We start from the raw sequence: 14,398 nt of genomic DNA, 5'->3' as shown, positions 1-14,398 counted from the left end.
CGCGGGCTGCCCTCAGGCCCCCGCGGGCTCTGCGCCACCGCCCGGAGGCTCGCCTTCTGCTGTCACTCGGGGACCGCCGGGTGCATCCCCCGGGCAACCGTCTCCAGGGAGACTGGGCCCCGCCCCCGGCCCCAGACTCCGGTACGAACCCACCTGCGTGAGCGTCTGCGGGGTCCCAGTGCCGCGCGGCGCGCCCGCCCTCCGGGCGCTGCGCTTTGTCCGCTTGGGGCGGGGCAGACACGGACCGGAGAGGGGAACGCGGCCCGCGGGGCGTGGGGCTGGACGGGACCCAGGCCGGGGCCGAGGCGGACTCGCGTTCTGCTTCTCTGGCGGGGCCGGTGCGATGCTCGGCTGCGCGCCTGCTGTGCCCGATCGCGCCCCGCCGGTGCCCCGGGAGGGATGGGGGTCTGGGGCGTCTCCGCTGCCCGCCCTTGAAGGGCCCCGCTCGGGAACGCGCTTGTCCGGGGCGAGCTGTTTACTGTCAGGGACGGAGCAGTGGCCTTGCGCGCCCTCCCCTCCCCCCGCCCCCATTCCGGAGGCGCGCGAGGACCCTGCCCGGGGCCCGATCCGAGGGTCACCCTACGGAAGACTAGGTCCTGGGGTCCTCGTGGGAAGTGCCTTCTCCCAGCTGTCCTGCTGTGCTTTCTCCCGGGCTCCTAATTTCCTGACCTGTATTCCAGGTCTTTCCCCGCCTTCCGCAACTCTGCTGCTCTCAGCCGCACCGCCCATCCCGCTCATTTATCTCCCCGCGTTTCCTGCTCGAGTAGCGGGTCCCAGTTCCCTGCTACGCAGCTGGGGTCCCCCATCCTCCGGTCCACTCCAGAACTGGCCCTGGCGTTGATCAGCACAGGGAGCGTTTCTGCCTTCGCTCCCGGCCCAGGCCTCGCGTTCCCTGGCCCCGCTGGAGAAACCCTGGCGCTCCTTCCTGGGATGTGGGCTGCGGGGACCGTCCCAGCCGCCTTTCCGCGGCCACCTGCACGGGGTCTGCCTTCCTGGAGCTGGGCTGGCGGCTACAAGTCCCTCTTGCTGCCTGGGGGATGTGTTTCCGGAATTGACACCTATTCCGGCGAGGCCAGCCACGGTCGGTTTCCTACCTGTCAGGAGCCCTCCCCAACCCTGCCTGGTGGGTTCCTGGCAGGACCTCCCACCCCGGGGAGACAGTGCCGCCCAGGGCCATGGGGGAGGGCGAGTCCCACGGCTGGAATCCAGGCTGCAGGGCTTCCGGTGCTCCGGCGTCTCTTGCTCGCTCCCTGGGGTCAGATGATTTCCAGGAGGGTGGGGAGACACCACCACTCCAGGAGTGCGCGGCCCCTCCCGCACGCGCTTCTCCAGGCGGCCTCCGCTTTTCTTCTCCAGAAGGCAGGGACGGCGTTTCCTTCTCCAGAAGATTCGAGCTCAAAGTTAGCTTCCTCCTCCTAGGGGCCATCGGGCCATGTCAAGTTCACATACCTGCCCTGGAAGGGAACTCGAGCTCAGGCCTGACTCAGATCACTTACTTTCCTTCCCAAACAACTCTGGAAGGGATCGCAGGCATCAGCGATGACTTGCTTCAGGCCCTGGAGGTGTTAGCAGCCTTGTCTTGCTCAGTACCCCCAAAGGGAGCCTGGGGGTGGCTAGGATGCAGATGGTGAGATAGGCCCACCAAGCCCACTGTGACTGTTTTATAAAAAGGCAAATGAGGGGAAGTAGTTGTTTTTGAGCTAAGATCTTGTAAGTGAACGGGTGGCTTTTTGAATGCTTTGTTGTCTTCTTGTTGTTACCGCTGAGTAACACACAGCAAAACACTAGTGGCACAATTTCTGCAGGAACAATTCAGTGTCGTTGATGGTGTTCTCCCATGCTCTTACAAAAAAAGCCTCCCTCCCAGGGGGACAGACAACAGAAAAGTGGGTGAAGGGAGACATCAGTCCGTGTAAGACATGCAATAATAATAATAATTTATAAATGATCAAGGGCTCATGAGGGTGGGAGAGGGAGGGGGAAAATGAGTTGCTGATTCCAAGGGCTCAAGTAGAAAGAAAATGTTATGAAAATGATGATGGTAACTTATGTACAAATGTGCTTGACAGAATGGATGTAGGTATGGATTGTGATAAGAGCTGTATGAGCCCCCAATAAAATGATTTTTTAAAAGTCATTCTCCTTTCAGGCACATCAGGAGCTCAGAGTGAGGCAAGGGCGGAATGACACGTGTTGCCTTTAAAGCATCTCTACACTGCCAGACAGAGGGGCCTTTGCTTCGGCTTTGTCTTGGACCATCACAGAGAGGTAGGTTGGGGCAATGGGGGAGGAAGAAGAAACCGTTCTCGGGCAGCTGGAGAAAGAATGTGGACCAGATCTGCTCTGCCCGTTTCTCTCACCAGAGGGACGCTTCTCCATGGACTGTAATGCCCAAAGGAGAGAATGACCCAAATTTGTGTTTGGAGCCAGCAGGGGGAAGCTAGCTAGACTTTAGCCAAGATCCCCAAGGAGGGATGCTGCTGCCTGGGAAGCATTGCTCTCTGAAGCCCTGGAGTCCGTTTTGAAGTTACTTGTGGAGTTGCTGGGCTGGTCTATTTTGGGAAAGAAAAACTAGAATATTCTTCCAAATTAAATTTTTCCTAAGTCAGGTCTGCTTTTCAAGGAGTCCTTAGCTGGAGGTGTCCCCTCTCCACCCCTTCCCCCTCCCCAGAGAATTGGCCAGGACTTTATTGGGAATAAGATATTCTTCGGAGCTGGCAGGATATTAGGCTTGGAAGATAAGAGTTGTGCAAATGAAGAAACAGAGACCATCTAGTGTTGGGCTAAGCACCCCCTGCCTGGGGTCCTGGGGGATCCGGGGATGGTGCAACATGGGAAAGGCAGGTAAGGCAGGTGTTACAGCACCTTTGAGGCTTTCTCCTTGGCCTCTTCTCGGCCTCATTTTCCATACATCGTCCAGAACTTCTGTACTGGGGTGAATCGTGCCCCCACTTCCCTTAAATTCATGTCCACCCCAAAAACAAAACCCAGTACCATCAAGTTGGTCCTGACTCGTAATGACCCTCTGTAGAGTTTCCAAGATTATAAATTTTGGGGAGCAGACAGCCTCTTCTTTCTCCCCAGGAGTCATTGGCAGGTGTGAACCGCTAACTGTTGTTCACAGCCCAAGACTTTGAATGCAACCGTATTTGGAAACAGGGCCTTTGCAGATGAAAGCAAGTTAATATTAGGTCATACTAGATTAGGGAGAAACCAGTTCTGTCAAATCCTATTCTGACTTGTGACAGCTTCATGTCTGTCGCAGCAACACTGTGCCCCACGGGTTTTCAAGGGCTGGTTTTTCTGAAGGAGATAGGGCTTTCTTTCAAGGCACCTCTGGATGGACCCGAAACTCCAACCTGTGGGTTACCAGCTGTGTCAGTCCAGGTAGACTAGAGAAACAAATTCATAAACAGGCATATGTGTATAAGAAAGAGGTTTATATACAAAGGTAGTTGAATATTGAGAAAACATCCCAGCCCAGCCCAGATCAAGTCCATAAGTCCAATATTAGCCCATACATTCATTACCAATCTATAAAGTCCTCTTCTGACTCACGAAACCCATGCAATAACACTGATTGCAGGAAGATCACAGGCCAGTGGGTTGGAAGTCTTGTGGATCCAGTGGCTTTGTAAGCATCTCAGCACTGGCGGGGGTCTCTATGTGGCTTCTCTGCCTCCAGAGGTCTGGTTGCATCAGGGTAGGTCCATGTGGCCTCTCCAGCTCCCAGGGTGAAGTGCCATGTGTCTTGTCAGTAGAGCATCTTTCAGGGAGTGAGCAGAGAGAGAGAAGTGTCTCCTGCCTCCAAGGAGGAAATTCAGGAGTTCCCAGAATTTTCCAGGGGCCATTCCCATACAGAGGTCTCATTGGCTATATCTTGATTGACAGGCCAGACTCCACCCCTTCACTCGTCATCCTCTCAAATTGACACCAGATTATGTAACTACCACACCAGCCAAGTGCATTAACTGGGTACACCACCCAGGGACTCCTATACACCTCTCAGACAAAAGTCACCAGAGAGAAAGGAGGCCAAGTAAGAGTGGCGAGCAGACCGGTATCCGACTCTTCAGAAAGGACACGAAGCTAGAAAACAACGGGGAGAGAATTTCAAATTTACAAGAGAAGTAACTTTCCAAGCTAGAGTTCTCTATTCACTGTTATTCAAGTGAAAGAGTCAAATGAAGACTTTTTAGAATATGTGAATTAAATATATATCGATATCTAGATTTACTATCTATAATACATTCTATATTTATATATATCTAATATATGTATACATCACCCTCTTTCATATATCCATTTTTGAGGAATCTGCTGGAGGATGGGCTCCAGCAAAATAAGGAAGAACAAGCTGTCCAATGACTCGGTGTTCACCTCTTGTGATACTTTGAGTTTGTGGGGCGAGGAGAAAAACCAATGATCCCCTGCCCCAGGGGGACTAAAGAGTACTCGCTCCTGAGTGTACCCTGTAATCAGGGCTAGGTGTGTGGTCTGGCCGCCATTGGTGATGAAGCGTGTGCTCCGGCCTGGGCTGTGGTGCTGGCAGCAGTGCTGGCACAGAGGCAACTTCAAGATGGACACCATGGGACCCAGTGACTGGGGCAACAACAGCCAGGTGGTCCTCAGGTGTGATTCTGCATTATGGCGCCCGTGTCAGATACAACTGTGTTTCTTTTCTTGTTGAACTTTTTGTTTGTCCTGGACTGATAGATTCCTTCTTTTATGTGCTTTGTTTTCAATGTATTCATCACGGATGTTCCCTAAACCCTTCAACAGTACTCTGAAAGCCAGTACCGCGTAAGAAGTAGGTCGGGGAATCCATCAACTCCTTCCCGGTTTCGTCAGCCACAGTTGGCGTCTTTACTTGAAGCCAACATCTTTGAATGGCTGGAAGGGAGGCTCATGGGATTTCCATGGTGATGGTGAAGCCGTGACCCTAACTGTGCAGTGCATTTGGAGAACAACCCACCCTGTTTGAGTCAGATGCCAGAGGGCCCAGGAGGACTATCCCCAAAGGAAACGGGACTGACATCGGTTAGCTGACATGTTTGCTGTCTTGTGAGCAGTTTTAAAGCACTGTAGGGGAGTTGGATAAGAATTATTGATTTAGATATCGAAAACAAAGCAAATTTTAAAATAAGGCAACTAATACCACTTGTCTGCCAGTGTTTGTTTATATTACGGTGGCTTGTGTGTTGCTGTGATGCTAGAAGCTATGTCGCCAGTATTTTAAATACCAGCAGGGTCCCTCCAGGTGAACAGGTTTCAATGGGGCATCTAGTCGAAGAACACACTATGAAGAGAGAATTGGCTGTCCACTTTTGAGGGACTGGCCCTGAAAACCGGATGAATCGCCCTGAAGTGTTATCAGGGTGGAAGGCGCTCAAAATAACAAGCAAAGAGCTGCCTCCTCAGAGTAGAGTCGAACATCGTGACGTGGACGGAGGAAACCCGCGGCAGCTTCCTTTGATGATGGGCTGACTCAGAACGAGGAGAAACAGCGGTCAACGGCCATTACTAATCAGAACGTAGAACGTGCAAAGCAGAAATCTAGGAAACATGGAAGTCATCCAAGAAGTAGAGGACATGAAATTAATTGCGTTGATGATTGTACAACTCTTCTTAATGTGATTGAATGACTAAATTGTATGGTGTGTGAAGCATCTGTCAATAAAACTGTTTAAAAGATCATAACAAAAGATAAAGTAGGACCGTGGACCTCAGAAGATACTATTAGACTTTGAGAAAAACTGGGACTGCCGAGACCAGAATGTAGGGGTAGCAGCAGAGAAACGGTTTGAGGTTCAGTATAATCAAAGCCATCAGAACTGGCAAAGGGGAAAACGAGCCTGAGGTACCATGTGTAGTAACATTGTAAGAACTATTGTGTATGCTGTGAATAACTCCCATAAGAAAGGGGAAAATGAATTAAAAAGTGAATCTTAAGAAACACTTGGAAAGAAAAAAGAAAGGAAGAAATTGAACATCTAAAGATCAGTAGTCTATGGATTAGTGAGCTAAAATGGACGGGTATTGGCCTTTTTGTATCAGACAATCATGGTTTACTGTCAGGAATGACAACTTCAAGAAAAATGGCATCAGATCTATCATCAAAAACTCCCCAAACCAAAAAACATTTCAAGTTCTATCTTGAAGTGCAATGCTGACTGTGCTCAGATAAAATCTAAACATATACAAAGAAATACAATTGATAGGACTATTATTCAAATGTATGCACCAACCATGAAAACGAGGGATGAAGAAATTGAAGAATGTTACCCATGTCTTCAGTCTGAACGTCATCAAGCATGCAATCCAGACGCATGTATAATTACTGGCAATTGGGATTCAAAAGTTGGAAGCAAAGAGGAAAGGATGCTAGTTAGAAAATATGGCTTTAGTGATTAAAAAACAAAAAACAAAGCTGGAGGTCACCTGATCGAATTTTGCTAGACTGATGACTTCTTTGTTGCAAATACTTTTTTCAGCAACCTAAGTGAGGTCCTGTTCATGTGGATCTCACCAGACGGATTACACGGGGTTCAAACGGATTACGTCTGTGCCAAGAGATGGTGAGGAAACTCAAATGGGCAGCCAAGCCGGAGGCAGGGGGCTGACTGGGACAGACCACCTCTTGCTCATATGTAAGTACAGGTTGAGGTGGAACAAAATGAGAACAAGTCCATGAGAGCCATAGTATGACCTTGAATATCCCACTTGAATGTTGAGAACATCAAAATTCAACAACAGATTTGACACATAGAACTCTAATGACAGAGAGCTGACAAGCTGTGGGATGATAACAAGAACATCATACACGAAGAAAGCAAAGGACCTTTCAAGAGACAAGAAATAAAGACAAGATCTAAGTGAATGGCAGAAGAGACACTGAAATTTGCCCTTAAATGTAGTTTAACTAAACAAATGGAAGAAAAGATGAAGGAAAAAAAGGAATTGAACTTTTCAAGGGCAGCTCCAGAAAACAAAGCATTATAATGAAACGTGCAAAGACCTGGAGTTAAAAGCCAAAGAGGGAGATCATGCTCAGCATAGCTCACGCTGAAAGATATGGAGAAAAAAATTCAAGCCTTGAGCTACCATACTGAAGGATTCTATGGGCAAAATATTGACTCAGGCAGGGAGCATCAAAGGACAGTAGAAGGAATACCCAGAGCCACTATGCCAAAGGAACTGACTCAATGATTTCAAAAGGCAGCATACTATCAAGAGCCAGTTGTACTGCAGGAAGAAGTCCAAGCTGTCCTGGGAGCATTAACCAAAACAAGGTTCAAAGAATTGACAGTACCGGTTGAAATGTTTCAACCAGCTGATGAAGCACTGGAAGCACTCACTCACTTCTGTGGGACAGCTTCTTGGACACCCATCTTGAAGAGATCCATATTTGTGCCCATCCCAAAGAAGGTGACCCAACAGATGTGGAAACGATCAAGCACTGTCATTAATAACATTAATAACAGGCACAATTAAAATTTTGCTGAAGATAATTCAATAATGGGTGCAGCCGTACATTGACAGGCATTTGCCAGAAATTAAAGCTGAGTTCAGAAGAGGATCTGGCACGAGGGGTATAATTTCTGATATAGATGGATCTTGCCTGAAATCGGAATACCATGTTTAGTTTTGTGTTATTAACTGTGCAAAGACTTTTTTGACTGTGTGGGCCATAACAAGCCAGGGATAACATCGCAAAGAATGGGAATTCCAGAACACGTCGTCTTGCTCGTTGGAACACTGCATGGTTTAACATCGAGGAAGGTGTGTGGCAGGGTTGTATTCTATCACAGTACGCATTCAAACGGCATGCTGAGCACATCATCTGAGAAGGAGGGCTATACGAAGAGCAAATCGTTAAGACTGGAGGGAGGCTTATTAACAACCTGCCATATGCAGATGACACAACTTTGCTTGCTGAAAGCGGGGAGGACTTGAAACACTTACTTATCCAGATCAAGCATCGCAGCCTTCAGTAGGACTTACAACTCAATGTGAAGAAAACCAAAGTCCTCAGAACTGGACCAATAGACAATAGCATGATAAACAGACAAAAATTGAAGTCGTCAAAGAGTTTATGTTGCCTGGATCCACAGTCAATACTCATTGAAGTAGCAGTCAAGAAATCAAATGACATATTCATTGCATCGGGCAATTCCATTGTTAAAGAGATCTGCTGTGCTGAAGAGCGGGGACATCGCTTTGAGAACTAAAGTGGCTCAGTCCCCGGCCAGGGTGTTTGCAGTAGTCTCGTGGCCTGTGAAGCCTGAATGATGTCAGGAAGGCCTGAATGATGTCAGGAAGGTGGAAGGAGAATCGATACCTTTGAATGAGGGTGTTGTGAAAGACACTGAAAGTCCCACGGACTGCCAGATGAATCAACAAATCCACCTTGGAAGAAGTCCAGCCAAGAATGCTCTTTGGAACTGAGGATGGTGAGACGCTGTCTCACATGCTTTAGACATGTTATCAGGAGAGGCCAGTCCCTGGAAAGGGACATCATGCTTGGCAACGGAGAGAGAGAGGAGGCAAAACCAAGGAGATAGGTGGACACGGGCTTAAACATGCCAGCTGTGAGGATGGTGTGGGCAAGAAGCGAAGCAAGAATGGAAATACCGTGAGTCTACTGTGAGACTTAGCTCTGAGCAACAGTTACACGGACCTAATCATGTAAACACTGGAGAGTTATTTAACAAAAATTGTCACATGGCTATAATCTGAAAATGGGGAGAGGATATGAGCATAGGAACAGGAGATTTCTATCTCATTCTTTGAGGTAAGAAGTGAAAAGTTGAAAATAAAGACATGTTAGCATGAATCTACTGTTTAGGAAGAGAGCCACCGAGGTTGTTTAGAGATGACGTGTGTGGGGAGGTGACGGACAGGAGACGTATGTTCTGCTGTGTTTCCATTTTAATTCTTAGTCATTTTTTGAAGAATAGTTCATTTTTAAAAATCACCTGCTTGCCTAACTTCATAGAAGTAAAATGTCATTGATTATGCTTTCTGAAATGTTTTGTTCATAAGTATAAGACATAATTATAAATGTGCATATGTGATTTTCTCATTGAGCATGGGGAATATTTACAGTGCTAGGTAGTACACACAGGAGCCAGTTTAATGACTTCCGTTCATTCATTTCTATTGAGTTAATGTACCAGTATTTACTTAGCCATTTCCTTGTTGTATTTTTCTTTCACCATAATGACTGTGTTCACATAGCTTTTTCCTCCATTGAGTTACTTCCTTAGGCTAGTCCCCAGGCCCTATAATTGCCAGGTGTGAGAGCCTGGGTCTTTCTCTGGATTTGGAGAGAGAATGACAATGGATCTTCATGGGTCTCTGGGTGCAGGTGAGACCTGGGGGGAGGGGGGGCCATGAACTGAATGAACATCAGCAGAAATTGTGGGGATAGAATTTTCTTCAAATTAGTTAGCTTGTTGGTTTTTTTTCTGGTGGCAGCAGAAGGGGTCAGAAATATGTGCTTTCCATCTAGAACAGAATTGCCGGAGGCCCATGTTTTTATCTTGCTTTTTCCCACTAAAGATTGTTTTTGTTTGGTCTTTAAGTATTCAACGTAAACATTCAGGTCCTATTGATTTGTATGACTTCAAGGGAGGTACCAGCAAAAAGGAGACAGAGAGAGAAGTGAGTAGCGGTCCGTTGTATGAAAACAAACGAACAACAGAGGATGTGTGATGGTCCGTGCTTTGTTTGTTCATACGTCGCCTGATGTGCACTTGGCTCGTTCCCACCTCTTGGCTGCAGTGAATGATGCTGCGAAGGACGTTGGTGCGTGTCTGTCTGAGTCCCTGTTTTCTGTTCTTTGGTACATCCGTAAGGATGGAATCACTGAGCCATCTGGTTGCGATCAGAGGGGCCCTGGTACCACCGTGGGTTAGAGGTGCTGCAGCTAACCACGAGATCAGCAGGTGGACTTCCCAAGTTGCTCCGTGGGAGACAAAGAAGGCTTTCTGCTTCCCTAAAGATTCCCAGCCTTGGAAGCCCAAAGGGGTGGTTCTTTATCCTCTAGGGTCGCTTTCAGCAGATCATGTCCTCAGCTTGCCTTCTAAGTGGGTCTTGGACTGGCTTCTACATGATCTTACTTTCTGCGTGCCCATCCTTCCCACTTCTGCCCCCACACCATGGACGCTGCCCCAAGGCGACCGCGCTGCCCTGTCTTGGTAGCCGCTGGGCTTGGATCGTCCCAGTCTTGACTCCACAGTAGATAAGTGGACGGTGTCTGTCACTTCCGCTTCTGGAAGTTCCTGTAACTAGTTTATTCTGTTTGACTAAATGGGTTATAACCTTTGGCTCTGAAATCTAGGCCTTTTGTTTCTTGTGCTGTGCTGTTACGAGTTAGCATGGCATTAACATAATGGCCAGCTGTTGGCGGTAAAACACATACTTGGAGGGAAGGCCTCAGACCAGTCCTGTCCGTGTATTTTGTACTTGTTCCCAGAGGACCCCCTCACAAAGGACCACCAAGTGAGCAGCTGAAATAACACATGCTCTGCTCTCATTCTGGAGGCTCCCTCAAACTCCCTGCCATCTACTTATTGCTGACTCCCAGTGACCCCCAGTGGGTTTCTGAGACTGTAATGGAAAGCCTAGGCTTTCTCCCAGGAACCTGCTCCTGGTTTTGAACTGCCGACCATGCGGATTGCAGCCCTACTTGTCACAGAAATCAAAGGGCCTTTTTGAAGGTACCAAAGGACAATCCCTCCTGATCACTTTTGTAGTCTGCTGGTTCCTGGACATCCTTCCTGGGCTGGGTGGATTTCTCTGGTCACATGACCCTCTTTGCTCTATGCCTGGGTCTCTTCTTTTGGAAGGCCACCACTCATGTTAGGAACCCTGGGGAGCGACGAGCACCAAGGTCGGCAGTTTGAAAGAAGAGGCGTTCTACTCCTGGTCTTGACCCCATAGGGTCCCTCAGAGTCAGAATGGACTTCATGGCAGTGAGCGGGTCACTCCCACTGGATTAGGGCGCATCTTACTTTGACCCCACGAGAACCTAACTGATACTGTCTTCAAGGACCCTATTTCTAAACAAGTTCCCATTCACAAGTACTTGGAGGGCTTCAACCTATTTTGGGGGGAGAAACGATTCAACTCATTACAGGACAACAGGGAGGGAGGTATTTATCTCTGGGCACAACTTCCCCTGCACTGAGCCTGCCCAGAGCAAGTCCCCTGTTCCCTTGGGAAACCTTTCCCCAGGGCATCTGACTTTGGGACCAAAATAATGTCTGTCTTGACCTTGACAAAGGCTGGGAAGCCATCCTTCGATGAACAGTTGGAAACAAGTGAAGTCTGGCAGATTGAAGAGACGGCCGCTCGGAACTCAGGAGTAAGATGGACTCTCCAGCCGTCCCGAGCTTGGGCCAGGCAGCCAGCCAGCAGGTCAGCTAGGCCACTCGCAGACCAGACCGAAGGTTTGTAGATCTCGGCCACCTTCCCCTACTTTTGGTCTCTTATAGATTGAATTGGGTCCCCCTTAAAATGCCCTAGACTCCTAAAGCTCCTAGACCTGTGGATGGAATCCTATTTGGGAATAAGGTCTTTTGGTAAATGAATGAGGCTGTAATCCGTGTAGAGTGTGTTTTAGACCTAATTACTTGGAAGTTTACATGAGGCCTTTGAACTGTTAACTGCAAGGTCAGTTGTTGAAACCCACGGGCTGCTCTGCAGGAGAAAGATGCAGCTGTCTGCGCCATAAAGATTTACAACTGCACAGCCCCATATTGGGGTGCTAAGAGCTGGAATCAACTTGATGGCAATGGGTTTGAGTTCGTGTGTGTGTGTGTGTGTGTGTAGAGAGAGAGAGAGAGCACGCACAGATCAGACACAGAGAGAAGCAGGCAAGTACAAATGGGAGATCGACGCCACATGGAAAACAACAGAGCCGCAGAGGCTGAGACAAGAATGCCCCCCTCAAGTGTTCAGAGAGGGCTTCCCCTGGAGCTGGTGCCCTGCGTTCAGACTTGCAACCTCCCAACCAGTGAAAAGGCGGCCGGCTGCCATCGTGGTCTAGGTGTTGGGCTGCTAATCACAAGGTCAGCGGTTCAAACCGCCCGGCAGCTCTGTGGAAGAACGATGGCACTGTCTGCTCCCAGAAAGATGCCTGGTTCTTCTCTGCCCTCCGGGGTTGCTAGGGGTTGGAATCCACTTGCCAGCATCTGTTGTTGTTGTTGTTGGGTGCCGTCAAGTCAGTCCCTGCTCAGAGCGACGCTGTGTACATAGTAAGAGCCACTGCTGGGTCCTGAGCAGACTCGCGGTTCTTGCTGTGTTGGAGCTCATCTTGTCGCAGGCCTTCCTCTTTTGCACTGACCCTCTCCGTTGCCAATTTGATGTCCTTCTTTAGAGACTGGTCCCGCCATGTCCACAGCGGTGAGAAGGAGGCTCAAGGGCCTCGCTTCTAAGGAGCATCCTGCTGTACTTCGGTTGTTCTTCGGGCAGCATCACTTCTTCTGCAGCCTTTCTTTGTCCCTGTCCCGTGGTGCACGTCAGTCTTCCAAGGGACATCCTTCCTCTCCAACGCGTTAAAGAGAGCTCGTGCAGCAGATGCTCCAGCGCAACACATCGTTTGATGGATTGACTGCTGCCTCCACGAGCATTTAGTGTGGAGCGAAACAAAGTGAAATCTGTGGCAGTTTCGACCTTTTTGCCCGTTGGCACCCTGTTTATTGTCAGCTGGTCTAGTTGCCAAGGTTGGGGTTTTCCTCACGGCCAGTTGTGGTCCAGACTGAAGGCTGCAGTCTTTGTTTCCCGTCAGCTGCTTCCAGCCTTCTCTGAGCAAATGAATTTCTGCTCGTTAAAATCACCACTTGTGGCATTTGTGCATTCTCTCTTAGAAATAAATTAGAGCCCGTGGACGCATTCCCTGAAGCTGCGTAGGAAGGGGGGTGGCGCCTCTTCTGCTGGCAGTCTGGAATTCTGCGCTCACCACCAGGCCCCACGACACATGCAGACACATGCAGACACGCTACTCTTCCTCCTTGGGCAAGATGACTAACCTCTACCTGGGAGCATCCAGGGACAACCTGGACAAGGAAGGCTCGATCCTACAACAGAAACTCACCGTCGGTACCCTACTGACCCGCACCACTGTGAAGTATCCTGGTAGAGGAGATGGAAGGGGAGGAATTGAGCTCTTTCTGCCTCCATTTTTCTTTGATATTTTTATTAATGATAGAGATGTGGATAGAGGGACATGCCTCAAAATTCTGGATGACTGAGCAGGGAGCAAGTATTCCCATGGTCATCTTTGGGTAATACAACCAAGGGTCTTGGAGGTGGCTCCGCCCTCACTCTCCCTCTAAGCCATCTCAGCTGTCTCTGTAGTGCCACATCCTACCAGCAGCCTAATGACTCCAAACTATCTCTGTTGCCCCACAGACATCCATCCCCCTGAGCTCCCCACTGGGGAGGTTGACCTTTGGCTGACTTCACCTAGAGTCTAGTGATTGCTGTTAGGAACTGTCAAGTCACTTAACTGCTCAGAGACCCCGTGTACAACAGAATAAAACACAGTCCAGTCCCGCACTGTCCGCAGTTATTGCTGCTTGAGCCATTGCTGCAGCAGCGACTGTCCGTGCATCTCATTGAGGGCTTCCTCTTTGTCTGATGAGACTCCACTTTCCTAAGCAGATTGCCCTTGTCCAGGACTGGGTCCTCCTGATCACATGTCCAAAGTACCATCCTCACTTCTAAGTACAGCTTCTGGCTGTACGTCTTCCAAGACAAATTCATTCCTTCTTCTGCCAGTTTAGAGTATATTTAATATTCTTCACCATTGGTTAGCTTTCACAAGTATATGGAGCTATTAAAAATACCTTGGCATAGGGCATGTAAACCTTAGTCCTTCATTGGGCCTCTACTCAAGTACTCCCTGAAGGCGAGAACACTTTGTTTTAATAACCTGGAATTCCATGATGCTCACCTTCCCAACACTATCGCTGAAGACAAAGTAGGTGCGTAAGCAAATGTCCTGGAGAAAGCTGATGGTGCCTGTCTGGCTATCAAAAGATATAGCATCTGGGGGCTTGAAGATAAACACGTGGCCATCTAGCTGAGAAGCAACAAAGCCCACATGGAAGAAGCACACCAGCCTGTGTGATCATGAGGTGTTGATAGGATCAGGTATCAGGCATCAAAGACCCAGAACAAAAAAATCATATCGTGAATGACGGGGAGTGCAGAGTGGAAACCCAAAGCCCATCTGTAGACAATTGGACAGACCCTTACAGAAGGCATGGGAAGGACACGAGCCAGTCAGGGTGCAGTATAGCACCGATGAAACATACAATATTCCTCTAGTTCTTTAATGCTTCCCCCAACACACACATACTACCGTGACCCCAATTCTACCTTACAA

The 14,398-nt window shown here is 48.8% G+C and overlaps 1 protein-coding gene across 1 annotated transcript in view; it reads left to right on the top strand.

Annotated features, from left to right (window-relative positions):
• The first annotated feature begins 53 nt into the window (after positions 1-53).
• Positions 54-14,398, top strand: part of PIK3CD (phosphatidylinositol-4,5-bisphosphate 3-kinase catalytic subunit delta) — a 45,446-nt gene continuing 31,101 nt past the window's right edge. Inside the window, exons 1-2 of the mRNA XM_004705187.2 lie at positions 54-141; positions 2,150-2,268. The gene's annotated coding sequence lies outside the window, so the exon portion shown is untranslated. The remainder of the gene's footprint in view (positions 142-2,149; positions 2,269-14,398) is intronic.

This window comes from Echinops telfairi, unplaced genomic scaffold (assembly GCF_000313985.2).
Source record: "Echinops telfairi isolate 266 unplaced genomic scaffold, ASM31398v2 ScPeMD7_7457;HRSCAF=8495, whole genome shotgun sequence".
NCBI classification, from domain to species: domain Eukaryota; kingdom Metazoa; phylum Chordata; class Mammalia; order Afrosoricida; family Tenrecidae; genus Echinops; species Echinops telfairi.
Note: the sequence above shows the minus strand (reverse complement) of the source record. Positions and strands in the feature narration are given on the sequence as shown.